Source organism: Phaethon aethereus (genome assembly GCF_964289735.1).
Source record: "Phaethon aethereus genome assembly, chromosome: 3".
Lineage (NCBI taxonomy): Eukaryota > Metazoa > Chordata > Aves > Phaethontiformes > Phaethontidae > Phaethon > Phaethon aethereus.
The window spans coordinates 26,556,939-26,581,361 of NC_138576.1; positions in this window are offsets into that span (position 1 = coordinate 26,556,939).

Genomic DNA, 24,423 nt, shown 5'->3' on the forward strand with positions numbered 1-24,423 from the left:
CCATTTTACAAAACATTTCAGTAATTTTATTGATGAATCATGCTAGAGGTAGGACATCTGCATTGGTGTAAATGCACTGAAGTCAATGCAGCTAAATATTATAGCACCAGTAATCTCATTCCTGATGGGGAGAAGAGAAGGGGTACTTGGGTAGTTGGGGGCTGTGTTTCTGCTCTTGCTTCTCTGGCCTTCTTACTCATGTTACTGAATGATTTGCTTATACAAAATACTTACGCAGCTCTGGGAGCCAAGAACAAAGCCCAGAGCGAGTGCTTTAACAAGCCAGCCAGCAGCAAGAATATTTTAAAGGACAGTTGAACCTTGGTCCATTCATTCAAGAATGTATGTGCGACATACAGCCATATGCAGCCTTTGTGGATGTAGCTCCCACATGGTGGCAGATACCCTGGCTCATCACTGCTAAATACCTTGGCTTTAGGGAAGAGTACAACACAAATATGCATCTTTCTGCAGTATTGCCCTCTGGTTAACCCTGAGATGCTCCTAGTTCATTCTCTATTAGAGTGAATCAGATTTAATTCATATACTTTACAGATGGTTTAGAATTTTTGTTCACGAAGCAGTTGTGATAATATATAAAAAATGTTTATTTTTCTGTTTCTTTGTTGTGGGAAAATTAATACATGTTCATATAACGGGGATTAATCTAACATTTAACAGGCAATTTATTCTTATGTTTTCTGACATTTTTATTATGTATAAAAGAGAAGGACACAGTCTATAGTTAATTATTTAGCTATTTTCCTAGGTATGTTTAGCCCTTATCCCAAGAATTTTAGGTCTATGCAAAGGGCAAAAATAATTTACACAACAGCTAGAAGCTTGAAATGGCATGTTTAGGGACATATCATATAACTTGTACTTATTTGTGTTTGGAAATCCCCTTTCTCTGCAGCTCACTAGACACCTTGGCAGGATTTATTAAAGGGACTCACCAGCTAAATAAAAATGTGTATCTTCAAAACTTAATTTAAAATCTGTTCAGGTAGTTGTTACCCTCACTAAAAATCAATGGACCAAATCTCATACATCTCATATATATCACCAGAATCCCACTTAAATCAAAGAGTTGCCTTAATGTGAGGAAGGCATTTGCCCGGTGGGAATGATCATTCAAGTAATCACTGCAGGCTTAGGCCTTTCCTTGTTAAGACTCATCAGTCACTCAACAACATCAACTTAATTATTTCCTTTCAAAGTTTTTTCCCCATCAGTGAAAGAATTCAGTGGAATAAGTAAGAAAAAACTACTGCAAATTATTAACTTGTAAAGATAAGTGTCTTCCCTTCATTTCTTTCCCTCTTTACCACCAAGCTGACAGCTCGGAATTAGCAAGACTATCTAGTATCTCTAAAGTTTTAGACTGTATCTTAAACTTGGTGTCCATGAAGGGCTTTGGAGGCTAAGGAGCCAGGTTCCTAGGGAGATGCTGAGTAAAGCATGGCCAGCGGTAGAGGAGTGGAGGGAAGTAATCACAAAAACTAACTTCAGTCCTGGGGACACCTCACCTGCTTCTCTAAGTTTCTCTACAATGAATGGAGGATAGTTATGTAGCTGATAAGTCAAAGCAGAAACCTAACTTCAGGCTCTCTGAAACTGCACCCCCAGGGGAGCTTCTCTCTCAATCATAGACCCCCACACTCCCAGCTCCAGTGTCCACATTTTAACAAGGGATAATTTAAAAGTAGGCTGTGCACTGAAAGGAAACAAAAAAATCATTTAAGGACTGGAGAAAATGCCTGTCTTTGAGCTTGCTCTGTTTATCTTACCAGAAAAGAAGATTGAGACGTGACTAGGTTAAGGTGTGAAGGTGCTTTCATGAGTAAAAAATACTGGGTACTAAAGGGGACTCTAATCTAGCAGAGAAATGCATAACAGGAACCACTTGGCTGGAAGCAAAAGCCAGACAATTCAAATTAGAAATGAAGCACACATTTTTAACAGTGACAGTGAATAGCTACTGGAACAGACTATCGAGGAAAATGGTAGATTCTCACCATATTCGGATTTTCAAGTCAGGACTAGATGCTAAGCTAAAAGAAAAGTTTTAGTGAAACCATGAGTCTCAATGTGGTGTTACAGTCTGATACTTAATGGCCTGTATTATTCAGGAGATTAGATAGTCTAATGGTCCCTCTTAACCTTAAACAATACAAAGCTAAACTCTATGAATCTGCATCAGTCTCCAGGGACTCAGATGTAGGGTTTGAGTAAAAAAATCATCCCCAAATTCTTTAACTCAACAGTTTTTATAGCTTCTGGTATCTTTCAAAACTGACTGATTTTTGAAAGTTTTCTGGCCTTAACATCTCTTCTGCTGAGAACTGAAGAGATTAATATAAGCTGGATACAATTGTTATTTATAGCAATAACTGATTATTAATAGTGGGACTGTTTTCTATTCTGTTATACAAGTTCTTACATTCTTCTCAATAATATGGCTGTAATTTTATGGAATAAATTACCATGTTTATGATAATAAATATGACATTTAGCAGCTGTAATTCACCTAGAAATCAAGTTACATAGAGGGATGCAGAGGATGAGTATACTGATGTGATTTGCAAATATTCATTAATTGAACATCACCATAATACTGTGAAGTGAGTAAGTACTCTGATTTCACAGATATTTTCCCATCTAGGTGAAGTGGCTTGTTCAAAGCTCCCTCTCTCTATATATATACATATAAAAAAAAAAAAAAAAGAAAAAAGAAAAGACAAGGGCAAAAAAGCATTAAAACCCATATGGGAAACCCTGTCCCTCTTGAAGTCATTTGCAGATTTCAGGGAACTGAAATTTCAACCTGGTTTGTAGTTCAGCTTAAACCTAAATCCATTTTAGGCACAATGAAATGTTTTTCATTCAGTTTTTATCATCTGACCTGAAAACTTGTGCCAAAAGAAGTAAAATGATCATTCCAGGTTTATTTACTTTCTCCTTTTTCTGCACTATGTTTTGTTTAACAATCACATTGAATTATCAGATAGAAAAAATGCTTTACTCTCTGCCCACTTTATAATATTTTTAACATATTTCCCATGAGGGTGAAGTGAACTGAGATTAAATTCTGCTAACAAAAACATTTGAAAACGCATAAGAAAAATGTACAAGGAAAATGAAATCCAGACTTTTTTCCTAGTACTACAGTTAACTTCAGATGTATTCTTCAGCCAAGTAGTCTGATATTGAGATTTTCTTTGTACTCAGAAAAAAAACATTAAAATGAAGACAAGTCTCATGAATATAAAGTGATTAAAGCTAAACGAGATGTACCTGAGTGATTTTGTGTGAAAAACATAAATTCTATAACTTGTAACATTTCTTAATCCTATTTTATTGAAACTCATAATAGGGAAGTGGGAGGTTATCCCAATAAATTGACATAGGCTATTAAATACTTTTTGAGCTGTTTTAAGTGGTTTCCAACACAACCATTTTGGATAGCTTTGGCTTGAGCTATTGGGGGGAAGGATGAAGACAACTGAATGTAACACTGTGATTTAATCTCACCTTTTTCTACCATGTGGCTTCACTCTCTGCCCATAGGCACTCTTGCACTGCCAACACATCTGCATGGCTTTTCCCCACCTTCATATTGAAGAGGAGAAATGGGCAGGAAGCCATTACAAAACCATGATCTTCATCCATTTTCCAGTGAAGACATCTCCTACCCTGGCCCTCAATTTTACACTTTTCCGCCCCTTAGACCAGGATCCCAGTGCCTTCCCTTCAGAGAAAAAACTGCAGTAGCTGAGAGATATTATTCCTTGATTCAACAGACCACAAAGTTTTCCTCTCTCTAGCTGTGTACTCTTAAAGCATGAATTATTTCCCCATCATTTCTACAGCAACTCCTAACCGACTTCTTCTGTGTCTTTTCATTCAAGAACTGTGCCAATTATCTGGGGCTTAACAAAGTCAGCAGCAACTTCCATTTCACTTGGAAGCCATTTGAAGTCTCTTTTCCCAAGGAAATGTTATTAGGCAGAAAAGTGACATACGTCACCTGGAAGAAATAGACACTTTCCTTGATTTCCCTGCAACATCATTGTGTAATGGCTTCTTATATTTGTAGTATTTTTCTTATGTCTATCAGTAATTGTTTTGCTAGACCATCTCCTTCTTCTTCAGGGACTACTTGCAATCTTTCTGCAAGCTATCCCTTTACCTCAGGTGCACAGGAGGGTATTGTCTGAGTCCTCAAATAGACAATACACATTACAAAATGTGTCACATAGGAAACTGAGAAAGTTGAGAATAAGCAATGCAAAGAGTTCGAAAAGAACTACAAGGAGAGGAGGTTAGCAAGAATGACACTTTCATCTGGCTGCAATACAGAATAAGGACATGGATGTGATAAAACTTAGATAACGTTCTTCCAATTCGGAAAAAAAAAGAGTCCATCAAATTTAAAAATCAGCACAAAGAGTACAAATTAACAGTATCACAGAGAAAGAAAATAGAGTAAAAGTCAATCCTGTACTATGATGTCAACTGGAAGGATATGGAGGGCATCCATCTGCACAGTTATAAAATACAAAATTAAATGGCAATAATTCACTTGCCTCTACTTTCCAACATCATATGACTACAATTCTCATAAAGCAGATAAACAAATGTGGGTAGAGAAGTTTTTACATTTCATAAACTTGGTAGCAGTCCTAATGGTAGTGCAGTACTTACCAGCACTGAAAGGAAAATACAAAAACTAATCAAGGTGATCACCAATGACAAGCTGCAGATCCGTCACAGCTAATGGTGATAGAGTTGAGCATAGAAACATAGAATAGTTTGGGTTGGAAGGACCTTTAAAGGTCATCTAGTCCAACACCCCTGCAATGAGCAGGGTCATCTTCAACTAGATCAGATTGCTCAGAGCCCCTTCCAACCTGACCTCAAATGTTTCCAGGGATGGGGCATCTACCACCTCTCTGGGAAACCTGTGCCAGAGTTTCAACACCCTCCTTGTGAAAATTTTGTTCCTCCTTATCCAGTCTAAATCTAACCTCTTTTAGTTTAAAACCACTACCCCTTGTCCAATTGCAACAGGCTCTGCTGAAATGTCTGTCCCCATCTTTCTTTTAAGCCCCCTTTAAGTACTGGAAGGCTGCAATAAGGTCTCCCTGGAGCCTTCTCTCCTCCAGGCTGAACAACCCCAACTCTCTCAGCCTGTCCTCACAGCAGAGGTGTTCCATCCCTCTGGTCATTTCTGTGGCCCTCCTCTAGAGCCGGTCCAACAGGTCCATGTCTTTCCTGTGCTGAGGGCTCCAGAGTTGGACGCAGGACTCCAGGTGGGGTCTCAGCAGAGCAGAATAGAGAGGCAGAATCCCCTCCCTCAACCTGCTGGCCACACTGCTTTGGATGCAGCCCAGGGTATGGTTGGCCTTCTGGGCTGCGAGCGCACATTGCCAGCTCCTGTCCAGCTTTTCATCCACCAGCATCCCCAAGTCCTTCTTGGCAGGGCTGCTCTCAATCCCTTCATCCCCCAGCCTGTACTGATACCGGGGATTGCCCCAACCCAGGTTCAGGATCCTGCACTTGGCCTTGTTGAACCTCCTGAGGTTCACACAGGCCCATTCCTCGAGCTTGTCGAGGTCCCTCTGGATGGCATCCAATCCCTCAGGCATGCCAACTGTACCAGTCAGCTTGGTGTCATCTGCAAACTTGCTGAGGGTGCACTCTATCCTACTGTCTAGGTCACTGAAGAAGATATTAAACAATACTGGTCCCACTACAGACAGTACGGATTCCTGAGGAACACCACTCACCACCAATTTCCATGTGGACATTGAGCCATTGACCACTACCCTCTGGATGTGACCATCCAATCAATTCCCCATCCACCCAACAGTCCACCCATTAAATCCCTATCTCTGCAATTGAGAGAGAAGAGTGTTGTGGGGGATCGTGTCAAAGGCCTTACACAAGTCCAGATAGATGACATCCATAGTTCTTCCCTTGTCCGCTGATGTGGTCACTCCATCATAGGCCACGAGGTTTGTCATGTAGGACTTGCCCTTGGTGAAGTCAATGCTGGCTATCTCAAATCACCTCCCTCTCTTCCATGTGCCATAGAATAGTTTCTAGGAGGATCTGTTTCATGTTCCCAGGCACAGAGGTGAGGCTGACGAGTCAATAGCTGCCAGAGTTTCCCTTGCTATCCTTTTTAAAATTGGGTGCAATGTTACCCTTTTTCCAGTCTCCAGGGACTTCACCTGACTCCCAGGACCTTTCAAATATCATGGAGAGTAGCATGGCAACTACATCAGCCAATTCCCTTGAGACTCTGGGATGCATCTCATCAGGTCTCAGGGACTTGTGCATGTTCATGTTGCTCAGGTGGTCTTGAGCCTGATCTTCTCTTATAGTGGGAGGGACTTTGCTCCTCCAGTCCCCATCATGCAGTCCATCCACTCAAGAGGTGTTGGAAGAGAGACTGTGAAGACTGAGGCAAAGAAGTCTTTGAATACCTCAGCCTTTTCCTCATCTGCTGTTACCAATCTGCCAGTCTTGCTCATCAAGGAGGGTTTCATTGACCTTCCTTTTCTGGCTGACATACCTGTAGAAGCCATTCTTTCTGTCCCTTGCCAAGTTCAGCTGCAGCCATGCCTTGGCCTTCCTGAGACCAAGGCAACAAAGGGAACCTTGTGGCTGGTGTCTACTACAGGCAAGGAATGAAGGATGGAGGTGTTGCCCTCTACATCAAGAAATGGATAAAGTGTGAAGAACTGTCTCAGAAGAACAGCCAAGGTCAAGAGCTTCTGGGTAAGAATGAGGGACCCAGGCAACAAAGGGAACCTTGTGGTTCGTGTCTACTACAGGCCACCCGATCAAGGGGAGCCTATTGATGAAGTCTTCTTACTCCAGCTACAGAAGACATCATACTCGCAGGTTCTCGTCCTTCTGGGGGACTTCAACCACCCTGACATCTGCTGGAAAAGTAGCATGGTGAGCTGTAGACAATCCAGGAGACTCCTGGAGTGCATGTGTCCTAGTTTCAGCCAGGATAGAGCTGGTTTTCTTCACAGAAGCCAGTGTGAGACTGTGTTTTGGATTTGGGATGAGAAATTGTTGATAATGTGCTGATGTTTTGGGTTGTTGCTGAGCAGTCAAGGACAGTCCAGCTTCTTGTGCTGGCCTGCCAGCGAGCAGGCTGGGGGTGCACGGGGAGCTGGGAGGGGACACAGCCGGGACAGCTGACCCAGACTGGCTAAAGAGATATTCCCTACCATATGACGTCATGCCCAGTACATAAACTGGAGTTGGCCGGGGGGCGGAAATCGCTGCTCGGGGATGGGCTGTCGATCACGGGGTGGTGAGCAATTGCTGTATTGGGCATCACTTGTTCTTATACATTCCTTTGTTGGTATTATCATTATTGTTCCCTTCTTTCTTTCTGTCCTATTAAACTGTGTTTATCTCAATCCACGAGGTATTTTTTTTCCCAATACTCTTCCCTGTCCCACTGTGGGAGGGGGAGTGAGCGAGCGGCTGCGTGGTCCTTAGTTGCCAGCTGGGGCTAAACCACGACAGTCCTTTTTGGCGTTCAACGTGGGGCACGAGGCTTGAGATAATAACGGTTACAGGTCACAGTATCAGTTTATTTGATTTGCATGATGCTCTCGTCTTTGCTGTACATGTTAAGGATCAGTGTTGGTTTCTGCGGGCTGCTGCACTCTGCGATGATTAGTAATGTCTCGCCTGCGAGTTTTGTTTTTAGAGCACTGACCTTGAGCTTAATGTGGTATCATCTGAGCTCTGTACTAAAGCCGTTACTGTATTTTGGCTACTGTCTTGTGGAGACAATTAGCAATTATACTTCTGCCTCTGAAAGGCTTTCTGTGGAGGAAATGCAGAGTGGTACCTTTGCTACCCTCTATCATAACATTTACTCCTTCATCACAATAATTTTTCAGTATTTTGAACACCCTTGGGTAGTTATAATACTTGTTTGTTACTTCTGGGGAACATTGTTTCGGTTTTGTCTAAGGTTGGCAAGCGATTTAAGAATATCACCTGGAGATCTGCCCCAAGGCGGGATAGTTATGAATGGCAGGGTGTGTGGAACAGCATGGGCAAATGCCTGGGGCAGTGGGCACCTCCGGTGTTTTGGAACTTCACTCCCGAACAAGTGCAGAATCCTGATAAACTAGCAGAATATCTGGAAGAAGCATGCTGTTGGCCTGGCAGCTCCAAGGAGACACAAATCATTGCCATGTGCTGGGGTCTGGCCCATGCCTACCGAACCCTATTTAACACTGTGCAAAGGGGAGAGGGGCTCTCTGGGTCTGATGGCAATGTGGCAGGCACTGTGACTACTCCAACGTCTGTGGCAGGCACTGTCACTACTCCAACCCCCACGGCGGGCACTGTAGCTACTCAGACTGTTGCAGCTGAACCAGAGAACCAGCCCATCCCAGTATCAGTTGCCCCTATACAAAAGAAGAAATCTTGGAAGCGGAAGTCAGCTCGTTTAGTAAGGGAAGAGGAAGATATTTCTAAGAAGGAGCCAGAGGAAGAGAGTGAGGAGGCAGAGTGCTCTGAAGCAGGGCCGTCACAAGGACGGAAGAGGAAAGAGAGCGAGTCATCGCTTGAGGAGGAGGAAGAGGAAGAACTCATAAAAGAGACAGTAACTACCCGATCTCTATCCCTGAGTGAATTGCGAGATATGCGAAAGGATTTCAGCCGTCGTCCAGGTGAGCACATTGTCACCTGGCTGCTCCGATGCTGGGATAATGGGGCCAGTAGCCTGGAATTAGAGGGTAGGGAAGCCAAGCAGCTGGGATCCCTTTCTAGAGAAGGGGGCATTGACAAAGCAAGTGGAAAAGGTGCCTGAGTCCTCAGCCTCTGGAGACGACTCCTGTCAGGTGTGAAGGAAAGGTATCCCTTCAAGGAAGATGTTCTATGCCACCCAGGCAAATGGACCACCATGGAGAAAGGTATCCAGTACCTGAGGGAGCTAGTTGTGCTGGAAGTGATTTATGGTGACTTGGACAATGGACAATCATCCAAAGACCCAGATGAAGTCAATTGCACGCGACCTATGTGGCGGAAGTTTGTACGGAGTGCACCCTCATCATATGCCAACTCATTAGCAGTAATGGCCTGGAAAGACGGAGAGAGACCAACGGTGGATGAATTGGCTGGCCAACTCCGGCAATACGAAGAAAGTCTCTCTTCCTCCCTACAGGCCTGCATCTCTGCTGTAGAGAAACTGTCCCGGGAGTTCCGGCAATTCAAAGAGGATATGCCCTACCCTCCACCCATACAGACCAGTGTCTCGGCCATTAGGAGTAAGCGCTCTTCTGTTCAAGAGAGAAGATATAGAGGATACACACCACGAGCCACCCTGTGGTTTCAATTGCGTGACTAACGGAGAGGACATGAGGAGGTGGGATGGAAAACCTACCTCGACCCTAGAGGCACGAGTACGCGAGCTGCAAGCAAAGACAATTACAAAAGGGGGTTCAGGTTCCTCAAGGAAAATCGTTGCTCCACTTTCCAGTGGGCAGCTTCCCAGAAAGAATAGAAGAGCTGATCTCACCTCTGATCCTCTTGAAGGGACTTCTGATTCCTATTTACAAGAAGTGGGTAACGAGTACTATGAGCAGGATTAGAGGGGCCCTGCCTCCAGCCAGGCGGAGGAGAGGGACAACCGAGTTTATTGGACTGTGTGGATTAGATGGCCTGGCACATCAGACCCACAGGAATATAAGGCTTTAGTGGACACCAGTGCACAATGTACCCTGATGCCATCAAGCCATATAGGGGCAGAACCCATCTGTATTTCTGAGTGACAGGGGGATCCCAACAGCTGACTGTGCTGGAGGCCAAAGTGAGCCTAACTGGGAATGAGTGGCAGAAGCACCCCATTGTGACTGGCCCAGAGGCTCCGTGCATCCTGGGCATAGACTACCTCAGCAGAGGGTATTTCAAGGACCCAAAAGGGTACCGGTGGGCTTTTGGTATAGCTGCCTTGGAGACAGAAGAAATTAAACAGCTGTCCACCTTGCCTGGTCTCTCAGAGGACCCTTCTGTGGTGGGGTTGCTCAGGGTCAAAGAACAACAGGTGCCGATCGCTACCACAACAGTGCACCAGCAGCAATATCGCACCAACAGAGACTCCCTGATCCCCATCCATGAGCTGATTCGTCGGCTGGAGAGTCAAGAAGTGATCAGCAAGACTCGCTCACCCTTTAACAGCCCCATATGGCCAGTGCGAAAGTCTAATGGAGAGTGGAGACTGACAGTAGACTATCGTGGCCTGAATGAAGTCACGCCGCCACTGAGTTCTGCCGTGCTGGACATGCTAGAATTTCAATATGAACTGGAGTCAAAGGCAGCCAAGTGGTACGCCACCACTGATACTGCTAACGCGTTTTTCTCAATCCCTTTGGCGGCAGAGTGCAGGCCACAGTTTGCTTTCACTTGGAGGGGTGTCCAATACACCTGGAATCGACTTCCCCAGGGGTGGAAACACAGCCCTACCATTTGCCATGGGCTGATACAAACTGCACTGGAACAGGGTGAAGCTCCAGAGCATCTGCAATACATTGATGACATCATTGTATGGGGCAATACAGCAGAAGAAGTTTTTGAGAAAGGGAAGAAAATAATTCAAATCCTTCTGAAAGCTGGTTTTGCTATAAAACAAAGTAAAGTCAAGGGACCTGCACAAGAGATCCAGTTTTTAGGAATAAAATGGCAAGATGGACGTCGACAGATCCCAACAGATGTGATCAACAAAATAACAACTATGTCTCCACCAACTAGCAAAAAAGAAACACAAGCATTTCTGGGCGTTGTGGGTTTCTGGAGAATGCATATTCCAAATTACAGTCTGATTGTAAGCCCTCTTTATCAAGTGACCCGGAAGAAGAACGATTTTAAATGGGGCCCTGAGCAACGACAAGCCTTTGAACAAATCAAACAGGAGATAGTTCATGCCGTAGCCCTCGGGCCAGTCCGGGCAGGACAAGATGTTAAAAATGTGCTCTACATGGCAGCCAGGGAGAATGGCCCTACCTGGAGTCTCTGGCAGAAGGCACCAGGAGAGACTCGAGGTCGACCTCTAGGGTTTTGGAGTCAAGGATATAGGGGATCTGAGTCCTGCTATACTCCAACTGAAAAGGAGATATTGGCAGCATATGAAGGAGTTCGAGCTGCCTCAGAAGTGGTTGGTACTGAAGCACAGCTCCTCCTGGCACCCCGACTGCCAATGCTGGACTGGATGTTCAAAGGGAGGGTCCCCTCTACACATCATGCGACTGATGCTATGTGGAGTAAGTGGGTCGCGCTTATTACACAGCGGGCTCGAATAGGAAACCTTAATCGCCCGGGAATCTTGGAAGTGATCATGGACTGGCCAGAAGGCAAAGATTTTGGAATATCACCAGAAGAGGAGGTGGCGCATGCTGAAGAGGCTCCACCATATAATGAACTGCCAGAGAACGAAAGGCAATATGCCCTGTTTACTGATGGGTCCTGTCGCATTGTAGGCAAACATCGAAGGCGGAAAGCTGCTGTATGGAGCCCTATACGACAAGTCGCAGAAGCTGCTGAAGGACAAGGTGAATGAAGTCAGTTTGCGGAGGTGAAAGCCATCCAGCTGGCTTTAGATATTGCTGAACGAGAAAAATGGCCAATATTCTATCTTTATACTGACTCATGGATGGTGGCAAATGCTCTATGGGGGTGGCTACAGCAATGGAAGCAGAGCAACTGGCAACGCAGAGGCAAGCCCATCTGGGCTGCTGAATTGTGGCAAGATATTGCTGCCCGACTAGAGAATCTGGTCATAAAAGTACGCCATGTAGATGCTCACGTACCCAAGAGTCGGGCCACTGAAGAACATCAAAACAACCATCAGGTGGATCAGGCTGCTAAGATTGAAGTGGCTCAGGTGGATCTGGACTGGCAACATAAGGGTGAATTATTTATAGCTCGGTGGGCCCATGACACCTCAGGCCATCAGGGAAGAGATGCAACATATAGATGGGCTCGGGGTCGAGGGGTGCACTTGACCATGGACGCTATTGCACAGGTTATCCATGAATGTGAGACGTGTGCTGCGATCAAACAAGCCAAGCGGTTAAAGCCCATCTGGTATGAAGGACAATGGTTGAAATATAAATATGGGGAGGCCTGGCAGATTGACTATATCACACTTCCACAAACTCGCCAAGGCAAGCGCTATGTGCTTACCATGGTGGAAGCAACCACCGGATGGCTGGAAACATACCCTGTGCCCCATGCCACCACCTGGAACACTATCCTGGGCCTTGAAAAGCAAGTCTTATGGCGACATGGCACCCCCGAAAGAATTGAGTCAGACAATGGGACTCATTTCCAAAACAACCTCATAGACACCTGGGCCAAAGAGCACGACATTGAGTGGGTGTATCATATCCCCTATCATGCACCAGCTTCCGGAAAAATTGAACGATACAACGGACTGTTAAAGACTACCCTGAGAGCAATGGGTGATGGGACATTCAAACATTGGGATAAACATTTAGCCAAAGCCACCTGGTTAATCAACACTAGGGGATCTACTAATAAAGCCGGCCCTGCCCAATCAAAACTTTTACGTACTGTAGAAGGGGATAAAGTCCCTGTGGTGCATGTGAGAAATATGCTGGGGAAGACAGTCTGGGTTACTCCTGCCTTAGGCAAAGGCAAACCCATTCGTGGGATTGCCTTTGCCCAGGGACCTGGGTGCACTTGGTGGGTAATGCGGAAGGATGGGGAAGTCCGATGTGTACCTCAAGGAGACTTGATTTTGGGTGAAAACAGTCAATGATTTGAATCGTATTACTATGGCTGCTATCTACCATATCAATGGTATTATAGTAAGAATCACCCAGACTGATGAAGAATGAGCTTCACTGAAACTAAGCAATGTGCAGCAGTGATGGAACCAGAACTGGCTTCAGCAGCTTGCGCCCACCAAATCCCTCGTGACCGACATCTTTGACCTGCAGATCATGGACATGGACCGTGCCAGATGACAATCCAACACCACATACCATCTCCCCTGCCCTGAGAGACTACTATGATGGATGAAGCCTGGAGTCATGGACTGACTGAACTCCATAGACATTTTAAGTGATGGCCCATGGACTAAGAGAGTGATATCTGTGTGTATATATTAAAAGACAGGAAGAGTAAAAATGAATAATTGGAATGTATTGAAAAGTATAGGACCTGGGCATGACGTAAATGGTATGGAATAAGGGGTGGATACTGTCCTGGTTTCAGCCAGGATAGAGCTGGTTTTCTTCACAGAAGCTAGTGTGAGACTGTGTTTTGGATTTGGGATGAGAAATTGTTGATAATGTGCTGATGTTTTGGGTTGTTGCTGAGCAGTCAAGGACAGTCCAGCTTCTTGTGCTGGCCTGCCAGCGAGCAGGCTGGGGGTGCACGGGGAGCTGGGAGGGGACACAGCTGGGACAGCTGACCCAGACTGGCTAAAGAGATATTCCCTACCATACGATGTCATGCCCAGTACATAAACTGGAGTTGGCCAGGGGGCGGAAATCGCTGCTCGGGGACGGGCTGTCGATCACGGGGTGGTGAGCAATTGCTGTATTGGGCATCACTTGTTCTTGTACATTCCTTTGTTGGTATTATCATTGTTGTTCCCTTCTTTCTTTCTGTCCTATTAAACCGTGTTTATCTCAACCCACGAGGTTTTTTTTTTCCCAATTCTCTTCCCTGTCCCACTGCAGGAGGGGGAGTGAGCGAGCGGCTGCGTGGTGCTTAGTTGCCAGCTGGGGCTAAACCACGACAGTCCTTTTGGATAACTTCTTAAGCCATGTAATAGAAAGCCTGTGTTTTAGCCCCAGACAGCAATTAAGCACCACGCAGCCACTCACTCACTCCCCACACCCCGCACCAGTGGGATGGGGGAAAGAATCAGGAAAAACTTGTGGGTTGAAATAAGAATAGTTTAATAGAACAGCAAGAGAGGAGGAAACAACAATGATAACAGTAATAATAATAATTCTGACAAAGGAATGTACAAGAACGTGTGATGCCTAATACAGTAATTGCTCACCACCTGGTGATCGATAGGCTGTCCCCTAGCAGCAATTCCCGCCCCCCAGCTAATTCCAGTTTATGTACTGGGCATGACATTATACTGTAGGGAATAACTCTTTGGCCAGTCTGGGTCAGCTGCCCCCTCCCATCTTCCTGCACACCTCTTCACTGGCAGAGCATGGCAATATGAAAAGTCCTTGACTTAGTATAAGCACTACAATTACTTAGCCACAACTAAAACTTCAGTGTATTATCAACATTATTCTTACACCAACTCCAAAACACAGCACTATACCAGCTATCAGGAAGAAAAAAACAACTCCATTCCAGCCAAAACAGGGACACAGCCCAATCAGAGGGGATGCCATACTGGACCTATTGGTCACCAATGCATATGAACTAATTGGTGAGGTCAAGACTGGAGGCAGCCTGGGCTGCAGTGATCATGCACTGGTGGAGTTTGCAGTCCTGAGGGATATGGCGCAGGCAAAGAGTAAAGTCAGAACCCTGAATTTTAGGAAAGCAAAATTCCAGCTCTTCAGGGAGTTTGTCAATAGGACCCCCTGGGAAACTGCCCTCAGGGACAAGGGAACAGAACAGAGCTGGCAGATCTTTAAGGATGCTTCCCACAGAGCACAAGAGCTCTTGATCCCCAGGTGTCAGAAATCAGGAAAGGAAGGCAAGAGGCCAGCATGGCTGAGTGGAGACCTGCTGGGCAAAGTAAAGGGCAAGAAGGAAATGCACAGGCAGTGGAAGTGGGAACAGATATCCTGGGAAGAGTACAGGGACGCTGCCTAGTAGTGTAGGGATGGGGTTGATGCTCACCAACCCATGAGACAGAACAATCCATACAACAATGCAGCCTTTTTTTACGAGAGAAGGTGGGCAGCTATAATCCCCTACATGTCTTCTGTAAACCCAAACCTGTCTGGTAACACCAAAGGAAATAGTGACAAAAATCTAATAGCTCCCTTCACAAAAATACAGAGCTTAAAAATGGTCAAACAAAGGCCAATTCACAGTAAAACATGAACATTACTGAGCACACAAGTCATGTTAGTCACAGAAAAGATGCATCACTGGATCATGATCCAAGTATGGTGAAAGTTATAAAGCTGTTAAACATTTCTGTATCTGGAATAACAATATACATCTACAAGATTTAGACAAAATTTAACAAAAACTGAGTTTCTCTTAAGGAATTAGGAAAAGTCCAGCAACCATGATTACTGCAATAGCAGTGCCAACAAAGCCATTCAGTATGTAAATGAACATCAAGCCTATATAAAAACTGAAGTTCTGTGCAAAAGCATGTAAAAACTGTGATTCTGTGGCCAGGAGGGTTAACTCTGTTGTACAAAGACCTCCACTTCTCCCAGACAGGCCTGGAGATCTGCAAATTGGAAAAGGATTGAATCACACAGAAACACAGAATCACAGAATCATTAAAGTTGGAAAAGACCTTTAAGATCATCAAGTCCATCCATTAACCCAACACCACCATGCCCACTAAACCATGTCCTGAAGCACCACATCCACATGTTTTTTGAACACTTCCAGTGATGGTGACCCCACCACCTCCCTGGGCAGACTGTTCCAATGCTTGACCACCCTCTCGGTGAAGAAATTTTTCCTAATATCTAATCTAAACCTCCCCTGGTGCAACTTGAGTCCATTTCCTCTCGTCCTATTGCTAGTTACTTGGGAGAAGAGACCAACACCCACGTCACCACAACCCCCTTTCAGGTAGTTGTAGAGAGCGATAAGGTCTCCCCTCAGCCTCCTCTTCTCCAGACTAAACAACCCCAGTTCCCTCAGCCGCTCCTGATAAAACTTGTGCTCCAGATCCCTCACCAGCTTCGTTGCCCTTCTTTGGACACACTTGAGTACTTCAATGTCCTTCTTGTAGTGAGAGGAGTAGTAGTAGTGATTGAGAAGCATCCTGAGCTGTACAATAGAAACCACCCCGTGTTGTGCTGTCTGATGTTTTCACCTCAATCTTTTTTTCCAAAACAAATAGACCAGAAACATTTATAAAAGTAGCTAATATCACAACAGAGTTTAGCTTTGAAGGAGAGTTTAGCTTAGTTTAGGAAAAAAAATTGTCAGTATCCTCTGAGTCTGCGAGGAACACCTCTGAAATGTTGAGTTTCAACTTATATACAGCATAGTAGACATATGTGCATACACGTCATAGAAACATTCGGGATCACCACGCTCCACAACTGTCTGATTGAAGCAGACAGAGAAGATAGATCCAGACTCTACTTAGAGGTACACAGCAACAGGACAAGAGACAACGAACACAAGTTGGAACACTTTCCTTCAGCTGGAGCTGAAGGCTCAGAACAGTTCATTGGTAAAACAGCTTCTCCTGATTTTCAGCCCTGCAAATGACAGCAAAATAAAATCAGGCAGATCCTTCCACAATAAATGTACTTAACCTAAGGCTCAGAACTTAGAGAAATTTCAGTCTGATGATACAAAGACAAGGTGAATGGTGGCACCTTAGCAAAGTGGTTGAATCAGTGAAATAACCTACATTTTTTAATGCAAAAAATAGCCAGTTACTTAAGAAGAAACAAAATACTTGAAAACTGTCTCTATTAATGCAAACACACATCACAGAAAACTCACACAATGACATGAAATGAGAACACCCACTGTCATCCCTACAGCCCTGAGAACCACCTGTCACACAGGGAAAAAAGCAAATTCAGTTCTTGCAACGCAACACAAGCACAGACCACTGACACCCTTACAGCTGTACCCAGTGGTTGAAGTGGAACTGATGAGCTGCTAGTATGGAAACTGTGACTGTAAGTTACAGCTAATGCCTTCCCAGTGCTGTGGGTGGGCATGCCAGCAGTGCCAAAGCCACACAAGCCCATTTGACCACTCCCTTTATGTCCTTATCTAAGAAGAAATGCCAAATATGACATCCAAACGGCAGAATGTTGTAGAAACATCTGTAACTACACTTTCAGCTTCTCTGAATGATGCTTTTCACGCATAGTTAGGTAATTTCATTTGAAAGAGGCACTGGAGGTGATATTAGGATGTTATTTCTTATTTTCTCTCTACTCCTGTGTATGTGTAAATGTATGTGTATTGTAAGCTGAAGTGCCGTGACTTGAGGATGCTTTTGGAAAGCCTTGCTAGAATGTTTGTCTTATTTTACCCTATCTAATGTGAGGCTTCATTTGGGAAAACAGGTTAAACATAGACAAAACAAGAAAAAACATTTCTTAACAATAAGAAGATTGTAAATACACATACACAGTGCCAAACATATTCACACTGCTCTCCTGTTATGAGTCATACCAAAGCACTCTCCTCAAAACATGTTTTCTTAAAATGAACTTTAGCTTTGGGTCTGTGAGCTGTCTGAAGAACAGACTTAGTGAATATCTAGAGGCATGAACGATGTTAGGTTACAGGTCATTTAACCAAATTGCTTTTGATTTTGGAAATGTGCAGTCTGTCTTTGCTGAAGGACCTGTTGGCATGAGAATGCATATTTAAGGTGTATTAAATATGCTAGTTATACAAAAGAGAATGATGTAATTGTTATATTCGTACATGAAGGCACAGAGGTGAATATGAATTTAATTCTCCAGAGTGATCAGTTAGGATTTTGCATACAAAATTTGACCCAAAACATTAAGATCAATTTATTTTCCATTTCAGAATAGAAAGCTTTACTAATCTATCATCAAATATCCACATATATTATAAATATCACCTTTAAAAAAAATTGAACTTTTCTTGTGAATCTTAGAGGATGAGTTAGATAAACTGTTTTAGAATTTATTTTGCTTTCCACTGTCAAGCGTTCTTCTCAAATGACAATATGTAACACATGCAATTTTATCCTGCAGTAATCTGTGGTAGATTTGACAAAATATTGCCTGTCAACAATAAACTTTCTGTCAAACTGTTTTGGCAAGCATCATTTCATGAAGCCATCAAAAAGGGAGCCTTTGGTGCTTTAGGCCCAGTCATGAGACAGCCCTGTCAGACAGCTTTGGGCTATGCCATCTGGTGGGACAGTGACCAAGGCCACAATGCAGCTAAGGTAGCTCCACAAAGCAGAAGAGGAAGGTCATCACAGCAGCTTTTATCCAGTTAGCAAGAGCTTTGCATTGTCATTTAAAAATCCAGCCAATATATTTTCATGCTACCAAGGATCCAGTGCCTGAAATACAAGCTTCAAAGCTATAAGTTTGTAGAACTTCGTAGCAAAACTAATAATAAACTAGATGCCTTTTCATCACAGACTAGCTCCTCATGCTAAAAGCAGTGGGATGTTTCTTCACTCATGCCCAGTAGGCAAAGAAGATTGCTGCATTTTATATAACTTTATCAAATTATGTTGATCAGCACATGGCTATGTCCCTTAAGAAACTGTTTCACTTTGTGCATATCTGCCCTTGTATCTGAATGTCGTCAAGGATGTGCGAGAGACTGAACTGTGCGCCAGTTGCCTCAAAGATTGTTTGTCTGGGCAAGGATTCCTTCGGCTGGCGATGGGAGCGGCTGCAGGGCCACGGAGACCTCTGATTAGTGCTACAAGGCCCAATCGTGCACCACCGCGTCATGCGATAGCCGCGTGACAGTCGCGTGAGGAGCGGGGCTGGAGCCGTGTGAAGTGTATGCGCATGTGCAGATGGGCAAGTACGTGTTGTTGTCATGGAAATCGCAGCCCTTGAATGAGAATAAAAGAGACTGCCAAGACAAACCCTCCCGCGATCGCCCACCACCAAAACATTGAGAAACTTGGACCCCAGGGCACCGCGGATCCCTGGTGGTGACTTTCCTTGCAAGTCTATCCCAAATGCTTGCTTGATTTCTGTCTTTTTATTCTATTCTGTCCTATCACTACTAATTTCTTACTTTTGATAATAAGTTATCCTTACTAATCTTTTATTTTTTTATAATAAAGGATGTTTTGGTTATACGGCATTTGACCTTGTTTGTGTCTTAATCTCGCTCTCGGGATCGTACCAAAACCTCCCCTGACATTGGATAGGGACAGGATGTTCTTCAAGAATTAGTCTGTATGGTTATTGCTCCTTCACACCCTCCTTCTAAATTCACTTCTAGTGAGTGCCTCGGAGAAATGAGGCAACTGCTAAAGGTTAGGTTGTACAGCAGTGAAGAGAAACAGATGTTATTTATTTATTAAAACAAACTTCCAGATGGTTCAAGATCACCACATTGTGCAAACCGCCAGCTTAAATGACTGCTTGCTTTTATTGTCATTACCCTCCAGTTTCCTTCTGCCATCACCTAGTGTGTGTTATGCTTCCTTGTTTCAGCTTGTGTCCAAGCTTTTTATGTTATTTGAGATATGAATTTATCTGCTTGTAAGGTTTCTAGAAGTCTTTGGAACAAAAATGGTAAAACAAAAAAAGTAACAATGGATCACAAAATCAGAATATGACCAGAAATATAAAAGTCCAACCAATCCGATAGTATACACCTATTAGTTTTGAAATTGCTTAGGAATGAAGTAGCTATGCTTTTAATAAAAATATGTAATTTCTTATAAATATCTACACCTAAAAAGATGGAAAATGTCAGGTTAGTATGCTAGTCACAGCCTGTTGTTCACACAGCATGACTCTGTACAGCAACAGCTTCTGAGTCTTCAGAAGGAATTCTTCTGCCTCCAGCTGATAATGAAACGCACTACACACAACACATTAATCTCCCTCACAGAACAGCATAAAACCTTACCTACAACCTCAGCAAAATAACAAGTACTCACCTCAGCCCTGAGATGTTTGCCAAGATTAGTTGTGCCATGTATCACACCTGTTACAGTGTAAGACCCCAGCAGATGTTTTGCATTGTAGTGTGAAGAAGACTTGCATGTAGTTAGTGTCCATGGAAGATATAAAGCTTTAGCACCTTGTCAAGTGCAGATCCAAAAGGACACTGGGTTTAGCAAGCTCCCTGACTCAGTTTCTTGCATCCCCAGTTTCCCCATCAGATATAAAACACTCATAACTCAGTCAGGTTCACACTGTCCTAAGAGCCTGAATGTCAGACATCCCACGTACCTCAGTGACCCTTGTTGCATGCAATGTTGGGACCTCCTTAGAAGGCCCAACTTCTTCAACACTGAGTGCATGAGGTGATTGATTTCAGGACTAATCGGATAGACAGTGTTAGACTTGCTTGCCCAAACCACTTCTGGTAAGGGCAATCATTTTCCGCAGCACATTTAAGAACCTTCATAATGCCTATACTCATGGATGCAATATGAATCCAGGGCTGGATGTGACCAGGGTTCATTCTTAAAATGTTGTATTGATCCACCTGATCCTATCTGTTGTGCTTTTACTGCTATAAAATGTTGCTGCTCTTCGGAGTAGTGCCACTATAGTCTGCCTTGTCACATACGGATACTATTAACTATGTCCACTGAAAACCGATTCAGGTATTCCTATGCCCTGGTGAGGTATACGCTTTAAAAGCACGCAACAATAAATAGTTGCAACCCTGTTAATACTTTAACAGGGTGAAAATTAACTCTGAATATATTTTTCAGTGTTAAATTTTTTAACCCATTACTCAAGATAATGATATAAAGCACGTTTATTTTTTATTTTCCTACCACTACATTAAGTCGTGGAAGGAAATCTTATCATTCAGATGAGCTACTTCTCTGAAACTGTCCAACAGCAAACAATTATAGATAACTCAGACAGATGGGATTCTGTCCCTACTATGCAAGATCCCAATTATGTCACATACCAACCACCATGAGGAACAAATGAAGAATTGGGAAGAATAAGAACTTTCTTTAACAGGTGCATTTGTGTAAGTCATTCTGGGCTTACACCTGACTGATAGTGGTCTGGTTGCTCCAAAACACGGATAAGCCAGCTCATTAGTGATATTGGAGCACTCAGTCACTGAAACATTACCACATCTGACACATGATGCCAAAAATATGTTAAAAAGTTCTTAGTACCCTCAGTGGAAGCAGAATGTTAACTTATCCCCACATAGCTGGAAAACCAAGAGGTATGAAGTGTGAAAAACAGCTAGTGCGCTGTCCAGGCAATTCATGGCCAATTCATCATTCAGGTCATTGTGAGCAGAAATGAAAGACATTATTGGTAGCACTTGCCATCTTTAGCTCTGGAGGATAGTACTTCATATAAAGAGTTTCCATTTCTTATTTTCACCCATTAGTGTAATCATGCCTGAGGGATCAAAAGGAAGCATCAATGAACATGAAAGGGCTCCAGCAGACCTTGTCAGACAAGAGACCAAAAGGGGACTCAGCAGTCGCATGTGGGAGATGTTCAGAATTCCTTCATTTTCTTCCTCTGTGTCCTACTTTGACCTCTTGGAAAATATACTTGATATGAAGTAGTGCCCTCCTTTTTGATATACAGGCTTTTTATTTCCACAGACCATTTTGTATGTAAGTATTTGAGCTAGCTGAATCACTCCCAGCCTACACTGAACATTTTCAAAGGGACTATAACCACAGAGAAAGAAAATTACAACTTCTAGCATTATTGGAAGTGCTGTATCTGGCTCTAGTTAGTTAGCTAAGTGAATACATGAATGAGAGTACAAACAACTGGAAATGACATTTCAGTTATTTTTGCTAGCTTGGAAGATGTTAATCTTATAATTAAAGAGTTTAAGATTCGAAATTCTATTACAGTATTTCTGACAATGAAATATTTCCACAATAACTCTGGGACTGGAACTCAGACAGGTAAGAACCATCTTGATCATTTTCTCTTTCCAGCCAAAGACATTCAAACTGGGACCAGTGTGCCCTCAAGCACTTATCGCAAGTAATTACCCTGCAGAAGGAATACAGCCAGAGAAATGTTACAGCATTACTATTATTACTTTTTTGGATTAAGTAATAAATATTTAAGAGAGTAAAGCTAGTCCACATGAAATGACAAATGAGCACCCACCAAAACCCCACCTACTTGATTGTGCACCTTAAGGCCTTGTCTACCTGAAATAAACAGCAAATATAATTCCCTTCCCCACTGCTGTGGGCTCTTATTCTCCTAAACTAAGCTAAACTCTCATTCAATCTAAACTCTGTTGTGATATTGGCTACTTTTATAAATGTTTCTTGTCTATTTGTTTTGGAAAAAAAGAGTGAGGTGAAAACATCAGACAGCACAACACGGGGTGGTTTCCATTGTACAGCTCGGGATGCTTCTCAATCCTTTTCCAATTTGCAGATCTCCATGCCTGTCTGGGAGAAGTGGAGGTCTTTGTACAACAGAGTTAACCGTCTTGACCACAAAATCAATTAGATGCTTTTGCACAGAATTTGAAGGTAATTCAGTCTTCTGAAGACTCACAGACTCTGGAGTGAAAATTAAAAAGTCTGTTCTTCTTCCATTGCCATGTCATGCTTAGTGACTCACTCACTGCCCACTCGGTAATACTCTCATACTAAATCTTGTGCCAGAAAATTTGCAAAAATAGATGGTAAACAAAAAAAATTAACTGTGAGGCATTTGTAATAATCTCTTTTTTCATCTAAGAAATTCACATCTAACAAACCCATTATTTGATCTTTCACTATGTTTTTACTTAATGTACAGAAGCAAGATGAAGTTTAAATGGAGAGGTATGGTACAGACCTTGGGAAATATTTAGACTTCTTAGAAGTTGTTACTAGTCATTTTTATATTTCTCTGGTTTTGAAAACCTATCAAAGTTCTTCACATAAAAAAAAAGGGATTTTGAGGGTTAGCTGCTATAGTATATGCTGTGAAAATAATCCATGGAAGGCATAAATTCCACAGACTTTAAAGAATGTCTAATTTATTTGTCTATTCATCACGCAGCAAGGACAATCTACATATTTGGTATGTCTGAACCTCTTCAGATCATGGACAAAGGAATGAGGAAACCAGTGGTGTGTTGCCAATATTTCTAAAATGCCGACATCTCAGGCAATACCCTGAAAGCAGTTTAGCCCCATCTGAACTATGACAAATTTATCCCTTCATGAATCAGAGGTGCATGAGCCATTCTTCCACACAGCTGCTTTTCATTTTGCAACTTCTGCTTCTTTAAAAGTCACTCTCATATAATCTGCTCCAGTTTTATACCACAGTTATTCCCTCTTTTTTTATGCATCTACAACCAAAGAATTTTTTTACAGACAGGAAAAATCTATTATAGAAAAAAGCCCTAAGAAATATGACACTGAAGAAGTGTCTTCTTGCCTGTTTACTACCGTTATTTCTTTCCTCTAGAAGATTCTGTGGAAGTTCTTATTTCAAATATATATTTCTATAAGGAATCAGAACATGGCTTTCACATAGACTGTTATTTTTAACTAGAATATTATGAGGAAATTCAGGAGCAGTAAATCCAGGAATCATAGAATCATTACAGGCGGAAAAGACCTTTAAGATCATCAAGTCCAACCATCAACCCAACACTACCATGCCCAATAAACCATGTCCCGAAGTGCCACGTCTACACATTTTTTGAACACTTCCAGTGATGGTGACTCCACCACTTCCCTGGGCAGCCTGTTCCAATGCCTGACCACTCAATTTTTCCTAATATCCAATCTAAATCTCCCCTGGTGCAACTTGAGGCCATTTCCTCTCGTTCTGTCACTAGTTACTTGGGAGAAGAGACCAACACCCACCTCACCTACAAACCCCTTTCAGGTAGTTGTAGTTCAGACTAAACAACCCCAGTTCCCTCAGCTGCTCCTCATACTGCTTTTTCTCCAGACCCCTCATCATCTTCGTTGCCCTTCTTTGGACACACTCAAGCACCTCAATGTCCTTCTTGTAGTGAGGGGCCCAAAACTGAACACAGAGTTCAAGGTGCGGCCTCACCAGTGCCAAGCACAGGGTCACAATCACTTCCCTATTCCTGCTGGCCACATTATTTCTGATACAGGCCAGGACGCTGTTGGCCTTCTTGGCCACCAGGGCACACTGCTGGCTCATGTTCAGCTGGCTGTCAACCTCCACCTCCAGGTCCTTTTCCACAAAGCAGCTCTCCAGCCACTCCTCCCCAAGCCTGTAGCATTGCATGGGGTTGTTGTGACCCAAGTGCAGGACCTGGCACTTCTTGTTAAACCTCATGCAGTTGCCTTCAGTCCATTAATCCAGCCTGCCCAGATCCATCTGCAGAGCCCTCCTACGCTCCAGCAGACCAACACTCCCATCCATCTGCAAACTTACTGAGGGAGCACTCGATCCCCTCATCCAGGTCATCAATAAAGATATTAAACTGAACCAGCCCCAAAACTGAGCCCTGGGGAACACCGCTTGTGACCAGTCACCAACTGGATTTAATTCCATTCACCACAACTCTGTGGGC